Genomic DNA, 19324 nt, shown 5'->3' on the forward strand with positions numbered 1-19324 from the left:
AATTCACTGCCCGAAAACATTTTTTAAAAATTAATTGAATTTGACAGAGAAATCGATAAAATTGAAATCAAAGCCTAGGCATGTCCATTTGTCCTCACCACTCTCATAGTCGCGATTAATCTTCGATGTACGGAGTTGCGACTTAATGACAAGGCAAAGTAAAAACAAAATCTGGTGACATTGAATTGAATATTAAAGACATCAGTTATAAGATTATTATTTTAGTTTAATCTCACATGTTCTCATAAATTATGAGTATGAGTAATCAAAGAAAGTTGTCAGTTTTCTTTCATTCTGAAATCAAGAAAGCATTAAATTCATTGCAATATCCATTAAACGTGCTTAAAGCATTTTATTTACAAATGTTCGCAAGCCAACATCATGACGAGACATGACGCCTGTAAGGCCATATTACAACTGTTTCCGAAAAAGACAACACTGCAACGACCAGGTACTTATTCTACACCTGGATACGATTAGATAAATGTGAGTAGAGAGTCTTTTTCTAATGAATTAGAATCGAATCCGGATTTCTACCGGTCCGAAGATGAGAGTGAGAGGCACACAACAAGATCACAAAGCCAAGCCGCATTATTATTTATTCTACATAAAAACACCATCTAATTTCAGATTTCATTACTATGCATTCATCTGTAAAGCGCCGATGGTATAGTGGTATCATGCAAGATTCACATTCTTGTGACCAGGGTACGATTCCCGGGCGACGCATATTTTTTTTTTTTTTTTTTGGCGCTGATATGACCTTAATGTGTTGCAAGTAGTGCGGGGCGGTCCTTGGCAAGCTTAAGGACCACGGTCCTACGGTCCTTGGGAAATGAAGACCGCAAGGACCGGTCTCTAGACCGGTCCGTTCATTCTTGAACCGTTAAAGACCGCTACACGATGAAAACCGTGGCCTACAGGAGTAAAACACACGGAGTAGTCACACTCATTTCAAATTGTAACCTAATTAGAGAAGAGGGGTGATGCCTTCTTTATTTGCTCACCGTACTTCATTGTTACTTCGATAATTTAATAAAATTTGAAATTTATCCCCATTAACGGAGATAATGGCATCGCCCAAGGCGTTGATCGAGTTGTTCGTGGCGTTGATACACACACGCAACTCCTACCCCCCCCCCCTCCCCCCCCCCCCCCCCACACACACACATTAGAGGGCAGCGAGCATTGAAGAGTAAGAGAGAGACGTGAAGTTATAATAAGAGGGGGTGGATGAGGTGATAAGAGGGGTCGATGGTGACTTTTCGCCAGATCTAACAAACTCAGCTACCCATTCATTGCTGAGTAGACAGGGATTCAGAAAAAAATCGACTGCACCCGGGATCGATCTCTGGCCCTTTGCGTATAAAGAGAGTGCTCTATCAACTGAGCTATCGGGGTCCCCAAATATTCTATTGGACCTTTTAAAAATACAGACGTTATAACTGGTTTTTTTGGACGGAAGAAACTAATGAAACTCATATTACTTGATTAGTTAAAACACCAAACGAAATTTTAATATTATTGTATTATTTTAAATGACAACAATGCGATAGAAAGGAGTGGCGACAAGAGATGGACAAAAGAAAACAAAAAATCAGACTTGCAACTTGCTAGGTTCGACACACACACACACACACACACACACACACACACACACACACATCTTTAGTAGTCACATACATTTCAAACAATAACCCATTAGAGAAGAGGGGTCATGCCTTCATCATAGATCATTGTCATTGCGATCATTATGGTGTAGTAAATTTTGAAATTTACCCCGTATAATGGAATCGTCCAAGGCGTGCGCCTCCTGTTCCCCCCATCTCACACACGAAAGGGCGGTTTGCGGAGTGGAGGGAGGTGGTCGTCTGCCTCTATGGTCGTCTGTGTCGTTTAGTGTATGGCAAAGGGGGGTGGGTGCGATTAATTAAGTGGGATGGGTGGTGATTGGTGGAAGATAGGCAAAGGACCGAGGCAACGAATCGCTGGGGAAGTAGTATGGCGCGAGACCGTTGAAAGGTGATAAGAAGTGAGGACCGCCGGCGGTCTTCCTCTTTGGGACTGGACCACGGTTCACAGCTAAAAGACCGTGGGACCGGTCCTCGGTCCGGTCCTCAGCGCGGCACTAGTTGCAAGCGCCGTAAAACCCTTAAAAACAAAAGTTTGTATCTTTTTCACCCCGATTCAATTACAGACTGAGGCGATGGGTCACATTGGGGGAGGGGGGGGGGGGTTTCTGAAGTGAGCAAAATACATTTTCTTATAGCGACGAGCGACGAGCAAACGCCTTGTGAAGTGGTGAGTATGGTCGCAAGTGTCAGTAAAGTGGTACTCGCTCCGATATACTTTATTTTGTGAGGATTGGGTTGCTTTTCAATTGTTCATTTTCCTTCATCTATCTTCGTTGGGAAGAAGACAAGTAGTAATAGTATAGATAGTAGTAGTAGTAGGTTACAAAGTTAGTTAGGGGAGAACCACGTGCAAATCAGACCAGGCCGCGCGAATGTGTGTGTGTGTGTGTGTGTGTGTGTGTGTATGTGTGTAAGGGTGTGTGTTTATAATGAAGTGAGTAGATTGTATTGTGGTAGCGGTGGTTGTTAGGCTGTGATCGTGAGTACTACTTGCGTGCGTGCGTGGCTTGCTATGTATGCACGGCCGAGTTTTGTCCCTTCATAACTCTTCTTTTTCAGTGAGATGGGATGGCTTACCTTCCTTCTTCTTTCCTCGGCTGCCATCATGCTACGCTAGTCTAGTTTCGTTTCGGTTCTATAATATTATTATTATTATTATTATACGATATTATACTCCTTGCTCGAGGCACGCGGAGTGAGACAGAGATAGGCAGGGAGTATCATTAATAGTATCGAGTAAAAATGCTGATGCGGGCCGGTGAGAGAATCACGACCGGGTCGAGTATGGCACATGTCGTGCCCTGGCGATCCATTACGGGCTATCATCTCTAATCTAATCAAGTAATTAATTAGTGTTTCCCCAACGGATTGATTTCCAGTGATTTGGTGGTGATCGACTCCTCTGATTTATCTAAGACGTATTGATAGGAAGATGGACAAATGATTGGACGGATGGACGGACGGACGGACAGACGGACGGACTACGAATGTTCAGACGGATCGATGAATGGATAAATTGATTTCTGGGATCGACTGTGATTATTAGTGATGTATTTGTTTTGATTGTGTGGTGCGTACTTTAATATATCTAAATTGATGTTATGGTTAATTTAAAGTGTTTACCTCATTAGTTATTCAATTCTATGTCGCTATGTTGTTACAGACGAATAATCTATTTACTGGAATATGAACTTTTAACGTGTTTGATATTTTAAAGTTAAAGCATGCAGTTAAATCATATTTTAAGCTTTTCATATGAGACGTGTCTCACAAGATAACTGTTAGATAGTTATAACCAACACATAATTTTTGTGTCATATGTGGTTCACCGCCTCACAATGGTATTATGTCGGTGTGATTTAGATATTTAATGATAATTGATGAATAAATAAATAAATAAAATTCATATAGCGCCAATATCCACCTAACGTGTTCAATGGCAATTTACAAGACATAGACGGTATGAGAATTTTAAGAAAATTATATGCTAAAGCACTCAATAGTATGAGCGCTTCTGATAAAGACCGAAAGAGAATTCCAAATTGATGGTGCCGCAAAGTAAAAATGGACGGTCATAAATCATGAATTTATTGTCATGACTATGTGGCTTGGGTTAATTTTTATGTTTTATTGACTACAATAGCTATGGTTGCTTCAGGTTACAAAAAATAAATCTGATATTTTCGGTCATTTTGGGTTTTAAACGACGAGTATATATATGCAGGTCTTCCATCCGAACATCCTTATGGGCTTAGGTTTGCATTGTTGTAATGGACAATATTTTGTGTCATTTTTTCATTAAAACAATGAGCCCATAAGGAATTGGATTATCAGGCCTGCAAATAAGTGTACGTCGGTTTTAAAACACATCTTTTGGCATCAGTGTCACTCCTACACAATACAGTGTTGAGGCGCTGGGACATATTTTAAACATTACGAAAAATGTAAAAGACACGCGATAAATGACTCTCTGACTGGAATAGCTTTTTTTTTTTGTTTGTTTGTTTGTTTTTTTGTGTTTTTTTTTTGTGTTTTTTTTTTTTTGCTTTATTTTCTTTTTAATAAAGAACAAGTCAAATGTAGAAATGAAATCAAAATAACGTATGCGATTCGGTTTTATATTTCTCTATTCCAAGCATCAGTTGAAATTCTCAATTTTCCAGCGGTCTGTAGACGGTTAAAGATAGAACGAAGTTGACGTCACTCGGGTCTTTGGTATTGCTTTTTGCCATCCATGTTTGTGAGTAATTCTCACTAAACTGTATTAACCAGACTATAAAAGTTCATGGTTTCACGTAGTTTTGTGTGTTGGTCCGTTATACTTCTGGATGACAATGTTGTGAGTTTTTTTTTCGCTAAGCTCACTCTATCTATAGATAGTATGCGCTTGACCAAGAAACTCATAACTTTACCATCCGGAAGTATAACGGACCAACACACAAAATTATGTGTAACCATGAACTTTGATAGGCTGGTTAATACAGTTTAGTGAGAATCGCACTCACAAACGCGGATGACAAAATATAATAACAAAGGCTTGAGTGACGTCATCTTCGAACTATCTATAGATAGTTGACGTCACTCAAGTCTTTGTTATTGTTTTTTTTTGCCATCTTTGATTATGAGTAATTGTCACTAGACTGTATTAACCAGACTATATAGATAGAATGCGCTTGGCCAAGGAGTTCACAACATTGCCATTCGGAAGTATAACGGACCAACACACAAACTCTGTGTAACCATGAACTTTTATAGTCTGGTTAATACAGTTTAGTGAGAACAACTCACAAACGCGGATGGCAAAAACAATAACAAAGGCCTGAGTGACGTCATCTGCATACTATCTATAGATAGTGTGTCTGTTTGTTAAATTTCTGGATGGCAATGCCTGGCGTTTCTAAGCCAAACACACAACATCTTTTGTTTGATACCCATCTAAAAGTTAAAACATTGTGATTTATGTCCATACGTTTCGAGGAACGTCTGATTCAGTTTGAAGCTAATAGTTGTGTCGAGAATGAATACAGATGGCGTCACTGAGCTCATTGTTATAGATAGAACGAAGTTGACGTCACTCAGGTCTTTGTATTTCTTCTTTTGCCACCCATGTTTATGAGTAATTCCCACTAAATTGTATAAGCCAGGAATAGATAAAAACCATTAACCATATCTGAATGTTTCCGAAAAATTAATACAAATGATACATCTTGCATACACACAAATTAGACTGCTTCTACTTGACCAGTCAGAATGTGGATTTCGATTGCTTTTGAAATTTACCACATTTTGATTGGTTGACAAAAACGAAAGTAGAAAACAGCGCCCGCGGTCTGTCGTCTTTGAGATGTCTTATGAAACGTCTTCTATAGATAGGATGAAGTTGACGTAAATCAGGCCTTTGTTATTGTTGTTTGCCATCCGCGTTTATGAGTAATTCTCAGTAAACTGTATTAAACAGACTATAAACGTTCAAGGTTACACATAGTTTTGTGTGTTGGTCCGTTATACTTCCGGATGGCAATGTTGTGAGCTTCTTAGACAAGCGCATACTATCTATACACGGAGATAACCACGACACAGGATTTATCATCGATGGTATATGTCTAGGTAAAATACCCACTGTTCTACCGCTTGATCAATAGACACCAACACAGAAAACTATGTGTAAACTTAAACGTTTATAATAAGATCGAGAAAATCGTGTGATTACTAGTAAACCATCTGGCGGTATAAATAAAAAACAATAACAATGATCAGAGAGAGGTAGATTTCATTCACGTTATTGTTTATAAACAACCAACCATGCTTGTTCGAGCACGTTTGAAGGTGTGTCACAAATTATTTCACGTTTTAATTGGTAACAAATCTACTGATTAATTTCCAACGGGAGCAATGAAAATTCAAGCTTTCATGCATTCGAGTCATCAATCACTTGATTTGTTGCCGTTCAACAATAGAATATATAAACACACTGCTTTGTTTATGAATATTTTAATCATACCCATAATATGAGTTAAACTGAAAACAGTGACCCATTGTGATATTAGCTATTCCCTTAATAGTGAACACTTTTCACCAGATAGGTTTTTGAACACATTTTGCAATGTGACCAATGACCTCGAGCACATGGAAAGGTAATATTGATGCTTTGCGCTTAACCGAAAAGCTCACAACATTCGCCTGCCGGAAATAACGCACCAAGAGGTTACACACAAAACTATGTGTAACCTTGAACGTTTATGGATAGTGTGCGCTTGGCTAAGAAACTCACAACATTGCCATCCGGAAATACAACGGACCAACATACACACAACTATGTGTAATCTTGGTCGTTTATAGTTTGGTTAATACAGTTTAGTGAGAATTACTCATAAACGTGGATGGCACAATCAATAACAAAAACGCGAGTGGCGTCATCTTCATTCTATCTATAGTCTTATTTATACAGTTTAGTGAGAACTGCTCACAAAAATGGTTGGATAAAAACAATAACAAAGACTGAGAGTGACGCCAACTTGGTTCTATCTATAAACCATCCCCATTGTACGTGTGTCACACACACATACACACTTTGGATTGAATCGTAACTTGTACTAAACACACCAAGTCTTGTGTGAGTGATTGTAATCATTATTATCGTTAATTCAAAGAGATCGATTACATTCTTATTATTTAAAACCATTATATAGAGCAGTAAAGTTAGGTGCCCCAAACGTAAACAAAGGTCGAGAAGCACGTGGCAAACCACATGTTCCTGTCTTGACAGCTCACGTTCCAATGTAAATAATAGAAAAAAATAACCTTTAAAATGTGGCTGTTAGGTGGCAAAAGAAACACATATTCATAAATACTCGATCATGCATCAAATAATGTCTAGATATGGATATTTTATGGAACAAAAGGTAAAATTTTCTAAAATTTATCAAAAGTTACAGTCTATCTATTTTTAGACCAGAGCAAATTATTGCGCTGGTGTGAACAAAACGAGAATTATTCGTAGCCTGATTTTCATAATAATTTAGCCTTATATTATTATTTCTGCAACTGTTAGATTTTATGTAAACATATTTTCAATACTGAAAGTGTATTGCCTACAACTCAAACTACAAAATTGGGAGACCTATATTGTGCGTAAATTATTCCGGTCCCTAACGGAAATCACTAGCAACTTGTTATTGTTTACGTTTGGGGCACCTAACTTTACTGCTCTATATTTTACTTCTATTACCATTCCCAGCATCAGGGAAATTACTTGTCAGTAATGCCAGTTTTTATTTTGCAAACATGCCAAATCGAAGAATTAAAATCAGTAAAAATTGTTAAAATGCAAAATTATCACAGTCATAATATATCATATAGTAATGTAAGGGAAAATTATTTTCAGATTATTATCTCAAAGCTTGTAATCAATTTATGAAAGCTCCAAATGCTGAAGGTACTATTCCGCGGTGAAAACCATTAATATTTGTATCTGAGGTTTATCCGACTTTTAAACATGAAAAGATAATAATATGTGTATCGAAAAAAAGTGAAATACAAACAAGAAAACGAATGAAAGAAAGTTAAACGACAAAAATGCCAAATTGATTATTTCTTGTCATCCCTTTTATTATAATTAAAATGAAAAAGCCCCCCCCCCCCCCCCCCCCAAAAAAAAAAAAAAAAAAAGAAAAAAGAAAAAAAGCCAAACTGGTAAACTAATTGTTACTTTCGTTTTCCGTGTGCAGAAGTTTGCGATAAGGTGTGACCCGGTGACCTGTGAGCTTGAGATACACGGTTTGAAAAGCACGTGTAGTGTTTGAGTAAGTAAATAATGTGGTGAGCAAGATCACGAAGAAATTATATTCACTGTGTTGTTGATTTTCATGATATCACATTTCTTGTTACGGGTCCTCGTGTGGTGGATGGAGCGTGGACTACAGGTTTTGTTCAGGCTTGGACGATTTACATAATAGTCATATGCGATTAATTTGCTGTGTTGTGGTTGGATTCTTACTGATGGCGTGTGGATGATGTTTTATAATAATATGTTTGTTCCTTAGGACAGTCATTATCACGATGGGTGTTCTTGTAAATTGGAGTTAATTTTTTTTAATATAATGTGAGAGAAGCCGTGTGTGTAGACGTGTGCGGCTATGTGGTCTAGTGGTATGACACTCGCTTTCAGATCGGAAGGTCCTGGATTCGATCCTCGCTCGGCGCATAGTTGAGTCCTTGGAAAAGACTCTTTACTCACATTCTCTCACCGTACTCAGGTGTAAAATGAGTACCTGGCCGTTAACAGCGTTGTCTTTGTCCGAAAAATTGTAATATCGCCTAACAGGCGTCATGTCTCGTCCTACATGTTAAATGTTGCTGTTGACCAGGGACCCCTTGTAAAGCGCATTGAGCACGTTAAGTGGATATTGCGCTATATAAATGCTCAATTTTTTTTTAGATGCAGGACTAGCTTTTGTTTTCATTAACATAATTGTCGTTTTTATCATCATCATCGTCGTCGTCGTCGTTATCATCATCATCATAATCATCGACATCATCATCCTCGTCATCATCATCATCTTCAAAATCATAATCATCATTATCATCATCATCATGATCATCAACAATTAATAACGTCACTACAACTTCCACCACCATCACCATCACGACTATCAGCATCTCTACAATAACCATCACATCGTCGTCGTTACCATCATCATCATCATCATCATCATCATCATCATCATCATCATCATCATCATGAGTTCGAGTCCAGCTCTTGCCATCGTTGAGTCAATGGAAAAGGCTCTTTGCTCACATTATTTCACCGTATTCAGGTGTAAAATGAGCCCCTGGCCAGTAACATCGTTGTCTGTCGGGGAAAAAAAGGGTAATTTTGCTAAACAGGCGTCATGTCTCGTCCTTTACGTTAAGTGTTGATTTTGGCTTGGGACCCCTTCTTAAGTGCTTTGAGCACGTTCAGTGGATATTGCTCGATATAAATGCTCAAGTTATTCACCACCACGATCATCATCTTTATTTATCACAACAGCAACATCAGCGCCAGTGACGCTACCGCAACTCCCATCTTACTCATCATTACCTTTATAAAAAAAGACGAGATTTTATATAGCGCAATATCCACTGAACGTGGTCAGAGTGCTTTACAAGGGGTCCCTGGCCAACAGCTACACTTAACATATAGGACGGGACATGACGCCTGTTAGGCGATATTACATTTTTTTCGGACAGAGACAACGCTGTTAACGGCCCGGAACTCATTTTACACCTGAGTACAGTGAGCGAATGTGAGTAAAGAGTCTTTATCAAGGACTCAGCTATGCGCCGAGCGAGGCTCGAACCCAGGACCTTCCGATCTGAAAACGAGTGTCATACCACAAGACCACATAGCCTCTCTCTCTCTCTTCTCTCTCTCTCTCTCTCTCTCTTCTCTCTCTCTCTCTATCTATCTATCTATCTATCTATCTATCTATCTATCTATCTATCTATCTATCTATCTAACTAACTACAACAGTCACAACCCCACTGCATCTCTCATCTTCACCATCACCAACACCATTGTAATCATCATTAGCTTAGACCTTAAAGTGTTGCAACCACGAACTTCCAAATTATTTAAGAATTATTAATGCTAGTGCACTATGTTATGTTGTCACAAATTTATCATCGTGTGCTGAGACAGTCGAATTTCACCCCCAGGATATGAAGAACCTGAAATAGCTTGTGATAATAGTATTATTCCAGATGGATTGTGTTGTGTGTTCTTGTGGAAACTTGACCGTGGTTTTTGTTTATAATCGAGCCTAAAAATATAATTGGTATCGTCGTCGTCGTCGTGATCGTCATTGTTGTTGTTGTTGTTCTATTATTGTTATTATTATTATTATTATTATTATTATTATTATTATTATTATTATTATTATTATTATTATTATTATTATTATCATTATCATTATCATTATTATTATTATTGTTATTATCATTACTATTATTATTATTATTATTATTATTATTATTATTATTATTATTATTATTATTATTATTATTATTATTATTATTCATTATTATTATCATTATTATTATTATTATTATTATTATTATTATTATTATTATTATTATTATTATTATTATTGATGGTATCATTATTGCGCTATCATTTCCATTGTCATAGGATTTACACATTGTATAATATAGAACTGTTTGTTAAACACACTTCACCTGACCAACCACTGTGGACTTTTTGTTGTTGTTGAAAATTCTGGATTAAAGTGTTAGCCGTTAGCCCAATCTAAGAAAGGTAAGAATGTTAAATGTAAAAAATAATATTCACAATCCAACTTCCTTCATTTCCTTACCCAGGCAAATCTCTCTCTCTCTCTCTCTCTCTCTCTCTCTCTCTCTCTCTCTCTCTCTCTATATATATATATATATATATATATTATATATATATATATATATATGTCTCTTTCTCTCTCTCTCTCACACACACATACACACACATACACACACACACACACACACACACAAACATATATACACTTCATCTCCCTCCCCTCACCCCCTCCAATCCGATCCCGTCTCCGGTCTTTGTCTTTCCATTTCATAATCACACTTCCTCTACCCCCCAAAATCTTCATGCACAATATGATGCACAGCTTGTGACAGGCCTTTTCTGTTAAGGATTATCCACTCACGTTGACGAGACTGGCACTGGGTTTTCCTTCGGTGACCAAAGTCGATGTTGGTTTTTAGACTGCTCCTCTACACGCGTGTAGTTCTAATGTCGCAATGGCGGAAAAGATCGTTCGAAATTGACGTCAATCAGGTCTTTGTTATTGTTTTTTTTTTTGCCATCCGCGTTTATGAGTAATTCTCACTAAACTGTATTAACCAGACTATAGATAGTATGCGCTTGGCTCATAACATTGCCATCCGGAAGTATAGCGGACCAACACACAAAACTGTGTGTATCCATGAACGTTTATAGTCAGGTTAATACAGTTCAGTGAGCATTACTCATAAATACGGATGGCAAAATACAATAACAAAGACCTGAGTGACGTCATCTTCGAACTATCTATAAACGATCATGGTTACACACAGTTTTGTGTGTTGGCCAGTTATACTTCCGGATGGCAATGTTTTGAACTTCTTAGCCAAGTGCATACTCTCGATTGCTTGACACACAGTGGACATTATAAATTTTGTTACTGATCGTCTCAATCCTGTATTTTGAATGGGTTAAGACTAGCAAGTCATTTACTAGACGAGTAAATAACTAAATCTAGTCCTCGTTCATGAAAACGGGCGCAGAAAGGATCGTGTCCAGCGTAAGGAAGTCAGATTAATAACAAGTGACTACGCCACCAGAACACTTGACTGTATAAATGGTGTGTTAAGAAACTAACATCTACCAGATTTGCGAAGCCGGTGAAGAAACCACCGCTTAACAACTGTGTTCAAAATAGTCCGTGACGAAATGTCATCAATACCAACACAATAATGTTTTAAAGAACAAAATGGCAAACGAAAAATTAACTCTCTCCTTACCGATACTTTTCAGCATTTTCCCAAAATGGCAGGCTTCACCAGCAGAAACATGATTTTTTAAACTAAAACAATCTCTCTACAAAACAACTTTATGTTTTTATCAAATAAACAAAGATCATTCTTCAAAGTTTGTGATGTGCAAAATAAATCTGAATAAGAAAAATGTATATTGTGTCGTAACAAATGTGACGATTTTGCTGTTGGTGGTAAGGAGAGGGTGAAATTTAAACCAACCTTTGGAGACCACGAAACGAACATCATCATTGAAAAACATGTGAGAAACAATGACATGCGTTTGGAAATACTCATCTCAACCACGGGAAATTACCGGCACTCTTTTGTCAAACCCACCACTGACTTGAACCGTCTCTATAACTTTATAATAGATTCGGCATCATTACAGTTACAGAATTCCGCAACAGACTGTTTTCTGATTGCCTGGGGGGAAAAGAGGACACTACATCAAGCCAAGTTGCTATATCTAGGTAGCATATGGCACAGATACAGATTCATATTTAGTTATAATAATAACATAATAGCATATTAAGGGGATGGGTCACATTTTGACAATTATTGGGACAATTTGTTTTAGCTTGTCTACATGTTACGATTTCTCACCAATCACTCGTCAACTTGTTACATAATATACTGCAAATTGGATTTGAGATATAATCAATTATATATCGTGCGAGAGAAAAAAACAAAAAAAAGAGGAAAAGCTTAGAAGCATGTAACCCCGTACCATGACTGATACAAGTCTGAAATTTCACCAGAATCAAATCAATTTATTGAACTTTATGTGCACAAAATTTGAGAAAAAAATAGATGAAAATTATTTATTTAACGATTTTTTTTAAAGAGACACCCCATATCGAAGATTTTGACGTAATTCTCAAATTTTGATGTAATCTGTCGATCCCCCATTTTGCTTTATAACTGTGCGTACATTATTTTCCCCAATATCCAATTGATTTTCTTATATCTTCGATCATGATTCGATTCCATGAAATTTGAATTGACTCTTTTAGCTCTGCTTTAAAAAAAAAAACATTGTAGGACTCTTACACACTTACACACTCTGACATCCTTGTCCATATTTTACTGTAGTCCACTGGATTGAAGTCAGGACTCATTGGAGACAATTCAGTCTTTAGAAATAAATCAAATATTATGATTTCTGCCTTGCATTGAAAATTATGTAACATTGTTAAAGGAAAACTTATTCCAGAAGCTATCCCTATAGGCTATTTTGGTTTTCAACGAGACGGGGTTAATTTCTACGCTGAAAACAAGACGCAAGTTTGGAAACTTTCGATATCGTAATTTTTCGATATAACCGGCATAGTTTCTTATCCAATAATAGATTTTTAATAACACTTAACAAGTATTAACGTAAGGTATTGTTCTTGTTGCTTACAAAATTTCGATTGTTTCTGATTTCTTCTTCGTATTGAAACAGCGTCACAATTCTTTCCAGTTTTTTTTTCTCGCACCCAATATAATTCTATTGGGTAAGGTGACCAGATTGATCAACTGGTAGTACGTGTTGCTACATATTTGGTCACTGAATTGAACATATTATGAGTTAAAATATAGAACCTTCTACCCAGCATATGAATTCACATAGCTTGTAGCTTTTAAGTGTTCGGAAATTATGTCTTTTGAAATATAACCAGACTGTTTGGTAAAGCTGTAAAGAAATAAGAATCAAGTTCTGGAAAATAACAAATTACATTGCTTGATGTTTCAAACGTTGTAAACACTTTTTCATAACCTGGGTTATTTTGAGCTTATTTTGGTCAATGATTTGAGTTAATTGAAAATACAATGTAGATTGTCACATGATTTGTTTGGGTTAATTGATTTTATAAGAGAAAGGTTCTTACAAATCCTACTTGCTCTATAAACCATTAAATCTTAATGCTGCAGCATACGTCATAGTATTTGTATTGGTCGTACAGCGGGACGTCTGGGAATGCCCGAAAACGTAATAAGATTCGTTCTGTTAGCGTACGATCGCGTAGCCTCTGCGTCCTACTTTCGTTACATTACCAAAATGAATGTGATTTTAATCGTTTTGGCATTTAGCACATTTTAATTGACAAGTAGAAACAAAAGTACCCGAATAATGATAATAATAATCAATAAAATCGAGTTGTGATTTGTGTGGCGGAATTTCAAATTTATTTATTCTTATTTTTTCACATCACAGACCTTGTTATGAATATGTGGTGTCATTTATTTCGATGTCCTGAGGCAAAAACGAAATTGGAGATGTAAATTTACTTCCCTTTACTTCCCATTTCTCTTCAGATCTTTCGTTATTATTGAAAAACTGTCGCTTTAGCTTTGGTTGAACTGAGATAGAGAGATTTTATGAAAAGAAGAATGAGAGTGGTGAGCGGATGGAGGGAGGGAGAGTAAGAGAAAAGAAAGAAAGAAAGAGAAAGATAGAGAGAGAAAGAAAGAGAGAGAGAGAGAGAGAGAGAGAGAGAGAGAGAGAGAGGGAGAGAGAGAGAGAGAGAGGGAGAGAGAGAGAGAGAGAATTATCTTAAATGCCTTATACCCACAATCAAGAAAAGAGGTTTATTTGTTTATCTATTTTTTTTTTTCCATGTATCCGTCTGTCGTTTGATTCCACTGGTTTTTGTTGTCATCAAGGAAGCAAATTAACGTCATTTTTATTGCCCGCAGGGATATTGGCAGTGAGGTCATTATTGCTTTATAGGGCATAACCCTTTTTTAAAAAAATGGCCAAAAAATGTAACCTCATATACAGGCTTATCGGATATCCACCGTTTTGCTTAATAGTCCTAAACCCAAAACTTCTTCTTCTTCTTCAAAAAAAAATGTTTCTGTGACTCGATGGTTCAGCGGTACGGTGACTCGTCATGTTACAAAATTCAAGCGATTTTAGCGTGGTCAGTGGTTGGACGGGTGACAGTGATCGTGGAAAATTCTGGTCTCGATGTTCTGTCCTTGGGTGAGGCATTTTACTCACATTACCCCACTCGACTCAGGTGTGACTGAATACTTGACTATTGGCAGTGACGGATGTTTTAGGCGTGTTAGTACAAAATGGACGCCTAGCAAGCGAACTGGTACTTATGAGATGGAATTATGGTGTATGGATGTATAAAGTTAAGTTTCCTGGCCAAATTGTGGGAAAGGGGGAGAGGGGAGATGTTTAATCATGGTGTTGGAAATTGCGTCTGAACAACTACAACCACCTAGCCACTTCTTGAGTGGTGATTGACACATTTTATTGGGGTTTCTTGCTATGCTTGTCTGGGCAAAGTTTACAGGTTAGAATTACAGGCTTATCGATTGATTAAGCTTTCCTTAGCAATGGACGTCTTTATAGATTTCTCGGGTTTTTAAAAACTGAGCTTTTATATAGCTCAAAATCCAATAAATGTGCTCAAAGCGCTTTACATGGGGTCCCTGATCAACAGCATCACGCAACGTGTAGAACGAAACATGACGCCTTTTAGGCGATATTGCATTTTTTTTAATGACAGAGACAACGCTTTCAACGGCCAGATACTCATTTTACACCTGAGTACAGTGAGAGAATGTAAGTAAAGAACATTTTCCAAGGACTCAACTATGCGCCGAGCGAGACTCGAACCCAGGATCTTCCGATCCGAAAGCGAGTGTCATACCACAAGACTGCATAGCCGACATCTGACCTGTTGGAGGTAAAATAAATCTATGGATGGATGAAGTGAAAGATTGACACATGAAAAGGCGTGAAAGACAAAGCAGAAAGAAAATTTTAAAACAATAACTAAATCGTCTAAAACGATCAGCTGCCTGGACTGGGAGTCGAAACCAGGGCGAGGCAAGTCGAATGCATAGTTATAGTTTTGGGAGATGATACTTTTTTTTTTTCTTGTACATCATCTTTCTGTTATGTAGTGTGTTTTTTTCTTTCATTCTTTTCACATGGGATTTGTAAAGATTTGAATTTTTTTCATCTTTGTAGGGACCTTTGCTTGTGTCTGGATGAGACTTTCAGGTGATCTCAAACTAAGTACACTGATTGTGTGCTCTTGGAATCTACATCTGTTCCCTATTTAAACTAATTCCTCTTTGTCTCACGGTACGGTCTTTGCTTCGTACCCGAAAGATACAGAGATCGATCACCCGCCGCTGTGCTGTATGGCCTTGAGCAAGTCAACTCGCTCTAGTTCAATTTGCGGCGCTGCACTGCGGCTGACACTTGGGTTATTTCCGTCTTTCCTTGGAATAAAGACCTTAGACACAAATTTCCCCTATGGGATGAATAAAGAGAATTTTATTTTATTTTATTTGAATTGTAATTCTAGAACTTTTTACTATCCCATACTTTCCTTTTTACTGGCGCTGAAATGACCTAAACGTGTTGTAAGCGCCGTAAAACCCTTAAAAACAAAAAAAAAAAAAAAAAAACAAAACAAAAAAAAACAAAACAAACAAACACAGTCGAAGCAGGCTGAATTTTTAGGATGATTTGTTTTTCTTGTGTTTATCTGTCTGCTTTGTCTAGCACTGTCTCTAATTACACACCTTTTCAGGTTCTTCAGACCAGTGTCTGCTTCCTAATTTGTCACTATGAAGTTATATTTTTCTGGCCAATTTAAAAAAAAAAAATTAATCACGGTATTGAAAATTGTGTCCGAATAACCTTCCCACGTCGCCACTTGTTGATTGGGATTGACAACTTTTATTGGGATTCCGTGCCCGCTTGCCTGGGTAAGGTTTCGTATCATTATAAAAATTGGTTAGTGGAATTAATTAACAGGAAAGTGTAGAGCGCATCTTTTGTTATATTCATCTAGTTAATTTTTGCTCATGTGTCATTTTGATAGTTATTATTCTCCCACAGGAAACCATGGTCCGCGCGTGTGTAGGTGAAGGCACTGACCAGACTATATTTATTTATAGAGAACATTTTTACCGTGTTTACCTTTTCCGAATACGATCGACAAATGAAAGAATGTTCTCAACTTCAATCCTAAATGGTTTTGTTTTTAAAAATGGAAAATCTATTTTTCTTCAACATTTCATTTTGGAAATAATTTAAAACTAATTGCACTTGGAAATCTATGATACGAAAAGGTTACTGCCTTGTTCTCCGTGTTACATGTTGCTGTTGGTCGGGGACCCCTTGTAAAGCGCTTTGATAACTTTAAGTGGATATTGCGGTATATAAAAGTTCAATTTTTTGCCTACCAAGTGCTTTTAAGAAATTGAAACAGTGTCAGCGACTGTATTCTTATTTCTATAGTTTAGTACCGTGACTACTATAGGAATCTGGGTCGACTCTCTTAAAGAGGTGTTGCCTGGATCAGATGGTGCCTTTGTGGCCTATCGTACCAAAACAGTCAGGTTACTTAGAATTGAACATTAGGCTGAGCTAATAAAATCTTAGTTACAAAAAAAAAAAAAAAAAAAAAAAAAAAAGAAAATAAATAACTAAATAAACGCCTTTATTGAGGAGAGTAACACTTCCTCCTTATGTTTCATAGACGGAACGAAACTGACGTCACTCAGGTCTTTGTTTTTGTTTTTAAACAACCATTGTAACGATAAATTCTCACTAAATTCTACCAATTAGAGTATAAACGTTTTAAGGTTGCACATAGTGGCACATTACTGGCAGATTGGTTGAATATTTTACCTAAACGCATAGCATGAATAAAACTGAATTTATTGTAATTCGGATCCATTTGACTTCAAACTCCTATTTTCTTCATCTATTAACTTCAGGGACGGCTGGTAATAATGGGCAGGGTGGGCAAATACCAGCCTGTTTTTTCAAGTTATATGCTGTATTACCAGGTCTGAAATAATCAAATTTAAATTAGATAATTTCAAAAGTTACTACTTAAACTTTATACTTCGTACTGAAATCAATTTGTGTGTATTTTTGATAGATTGCGAATCACCATGCATCCCTTAATGCATAAACCAGGATACGCTCCTGTTCTTTTTTTATCACCCCCCCCCCCCCCCCAACCTCTCCACTCCGCCCACATCGTCATCTCATCGTCACGTCGCCTGACGGTGAACTAACTCCGATTTTTGCTGTCTGGCCTCTCTAGTACTAGGTCGGGCTAATTCAAATGAGCCCACCTTATTAACCAGTGAAAACTAAATAGAGATTTTGGCAAACGAACTTTTTCTTATTTATTGCCTTACTTGTGCTGGTACCATTGATGTAATGACTTTGGGAATGTTCCAGTATTGAATTAAATTTATTAATTTACTAATTTTACATCAATTTAGTATTGATATGTGTTGTTTTTATATATTTGTTTATCCATTTAAACTTTTCTTTTTTTTCTCGTTTTCTTTAGTGCTTCTCAAAACTCATTTATTTAAATTGTTTTCTTATTTGTTTTTTGTTGTTGTTGTTTTTTTTTTTTTTTTTTTTTTTTTTTTTTTTTTTTTTTAACAAATTAATTTGTTAGTTCTTTTTTTTTTTAATTCTTAAAGTAATTACCCCTGTATTTTTATTGCCAGACAAAATAATTTTGCAAAACAATGTAATTTTCTATTGTATTCCGTATAATAAAACAAAACACTTTTATTCAAAAGTCACGACTAAATAAATATATAAAATACAACCACCATTTTGGTTTGCTCAACATTTGAATTAGTATACGAGAAATACTCTTCTGAGAAAAGGAGAGAGTTGAATTCTAACTGACTTATAGAGGAAATACGGAAGGGTGGGCAGATTCCGTACTTGCCCGTCCTGAAGCTAATACATACATAAGATAGTTCGCGATGAAGAGGCGGGAAGCTCGGGGTTGGTTGGGTAAGGAGTAAAGATAACACGGTCGTTATTGTTATAGTCTAACGAATGCATGAGGAGAAATTCGTAACATTATTTTGTCTTAATTGTATTGTATGAAGTATTGGCGAAAGCCTAAGATTAAATAAACGTTGTTTTGTTTTGTCTTATTTTGACTATGGAACTGATACTGATACGAGTACTTGTCATAGCAGAGCTGCCTACTTGAAATAGGAAAATAAAAATCGTAGTTTTCAGGGCTAATAAAATCGTAGATATTTTAACTACCCTTTTAAAAAATGACCGGAATTTCGACAGTTTTGATAGATATCAATTTTTTTTAAACGAGAAAAAATGATTGGAAACGTAATAATGATGGTGATGGTGGTAGTGATAGCGGTAGCGGTGGTGGTAGTAGTAATGATGGTGGTGGTAGTAATGATGATGGTAATATTATTATTGTTTATTATTATTATTATTATTATTATTATTATTATTATTATTATTATTATTATTATTATTATTATTATCATCATCATTATTATTATTGTTATTATTATTATTATTATTATTATTATTATTATTATTATTATTATTATTATTATTATTATTATTATTATTATTATTATTATTGTACGTATTGGTGGTATTACTATTGTTGTATTTTTGTGTGGTTATTAATGGTATCAGTTTATTGTTTGGTTCCATTTACCATTTTTTTCCCACTTTCATGTGGTCATCAAATTGTATGATTTATTGTCGAAAGCCTAAGATTGAATAAACTTTGTAATATCGTATGGTAACCATCATTGTCGACGACATCGTCGTTGTCATCATAATCATCATTATCATCATC

At 36.4% G+C, this 19324-nt stretch overlaps 1 protein-coding gene across 3 annotated transcripts in view; it reads left to right on the forward strand.

Annotated features, from left to right (window-relative positions):
- Positions 1 to 2817: 2817 nt before the first annotated feature.
- LOC144972444 (G protein-activated inward rectifier potassium channel 3-like) overlaps positions 2818 to 19324 on the forward strand; it is a 335160-nt gene continuing 318653 nt past the window's right edge. For 2 of the 3 annotated variants that reach the window (XM_078913625.1, XM_078913622.1), the window contains exon 1: positions 10306 to 10431. The gene's annotated coding sequence lies outside the window, so the exon portion shown is untranslated. Of the gene's footprint in view, positions 2976 to 10305; positions 10432 to 19324 lie in introns of those variants that run through there. The other variant, XM_078913620.1, reaches the window with a different exon arrangement.

Source organism: Berghia stephanieae, chromosome 5, assembly GCF_034508935.2.
Source record: "Berghia stephanieae isolate SIO BIC M18660-M18661 chromosome 5, UCSD_Bste_1.3, whole genome shotgun sequence".
Lineage (NCBI taxonomy): Eukaryota > Metazoa > Mollusca > Gastropoda > Nudibranchia > Aeolidiidae > Berghia > Berghia stephanieae.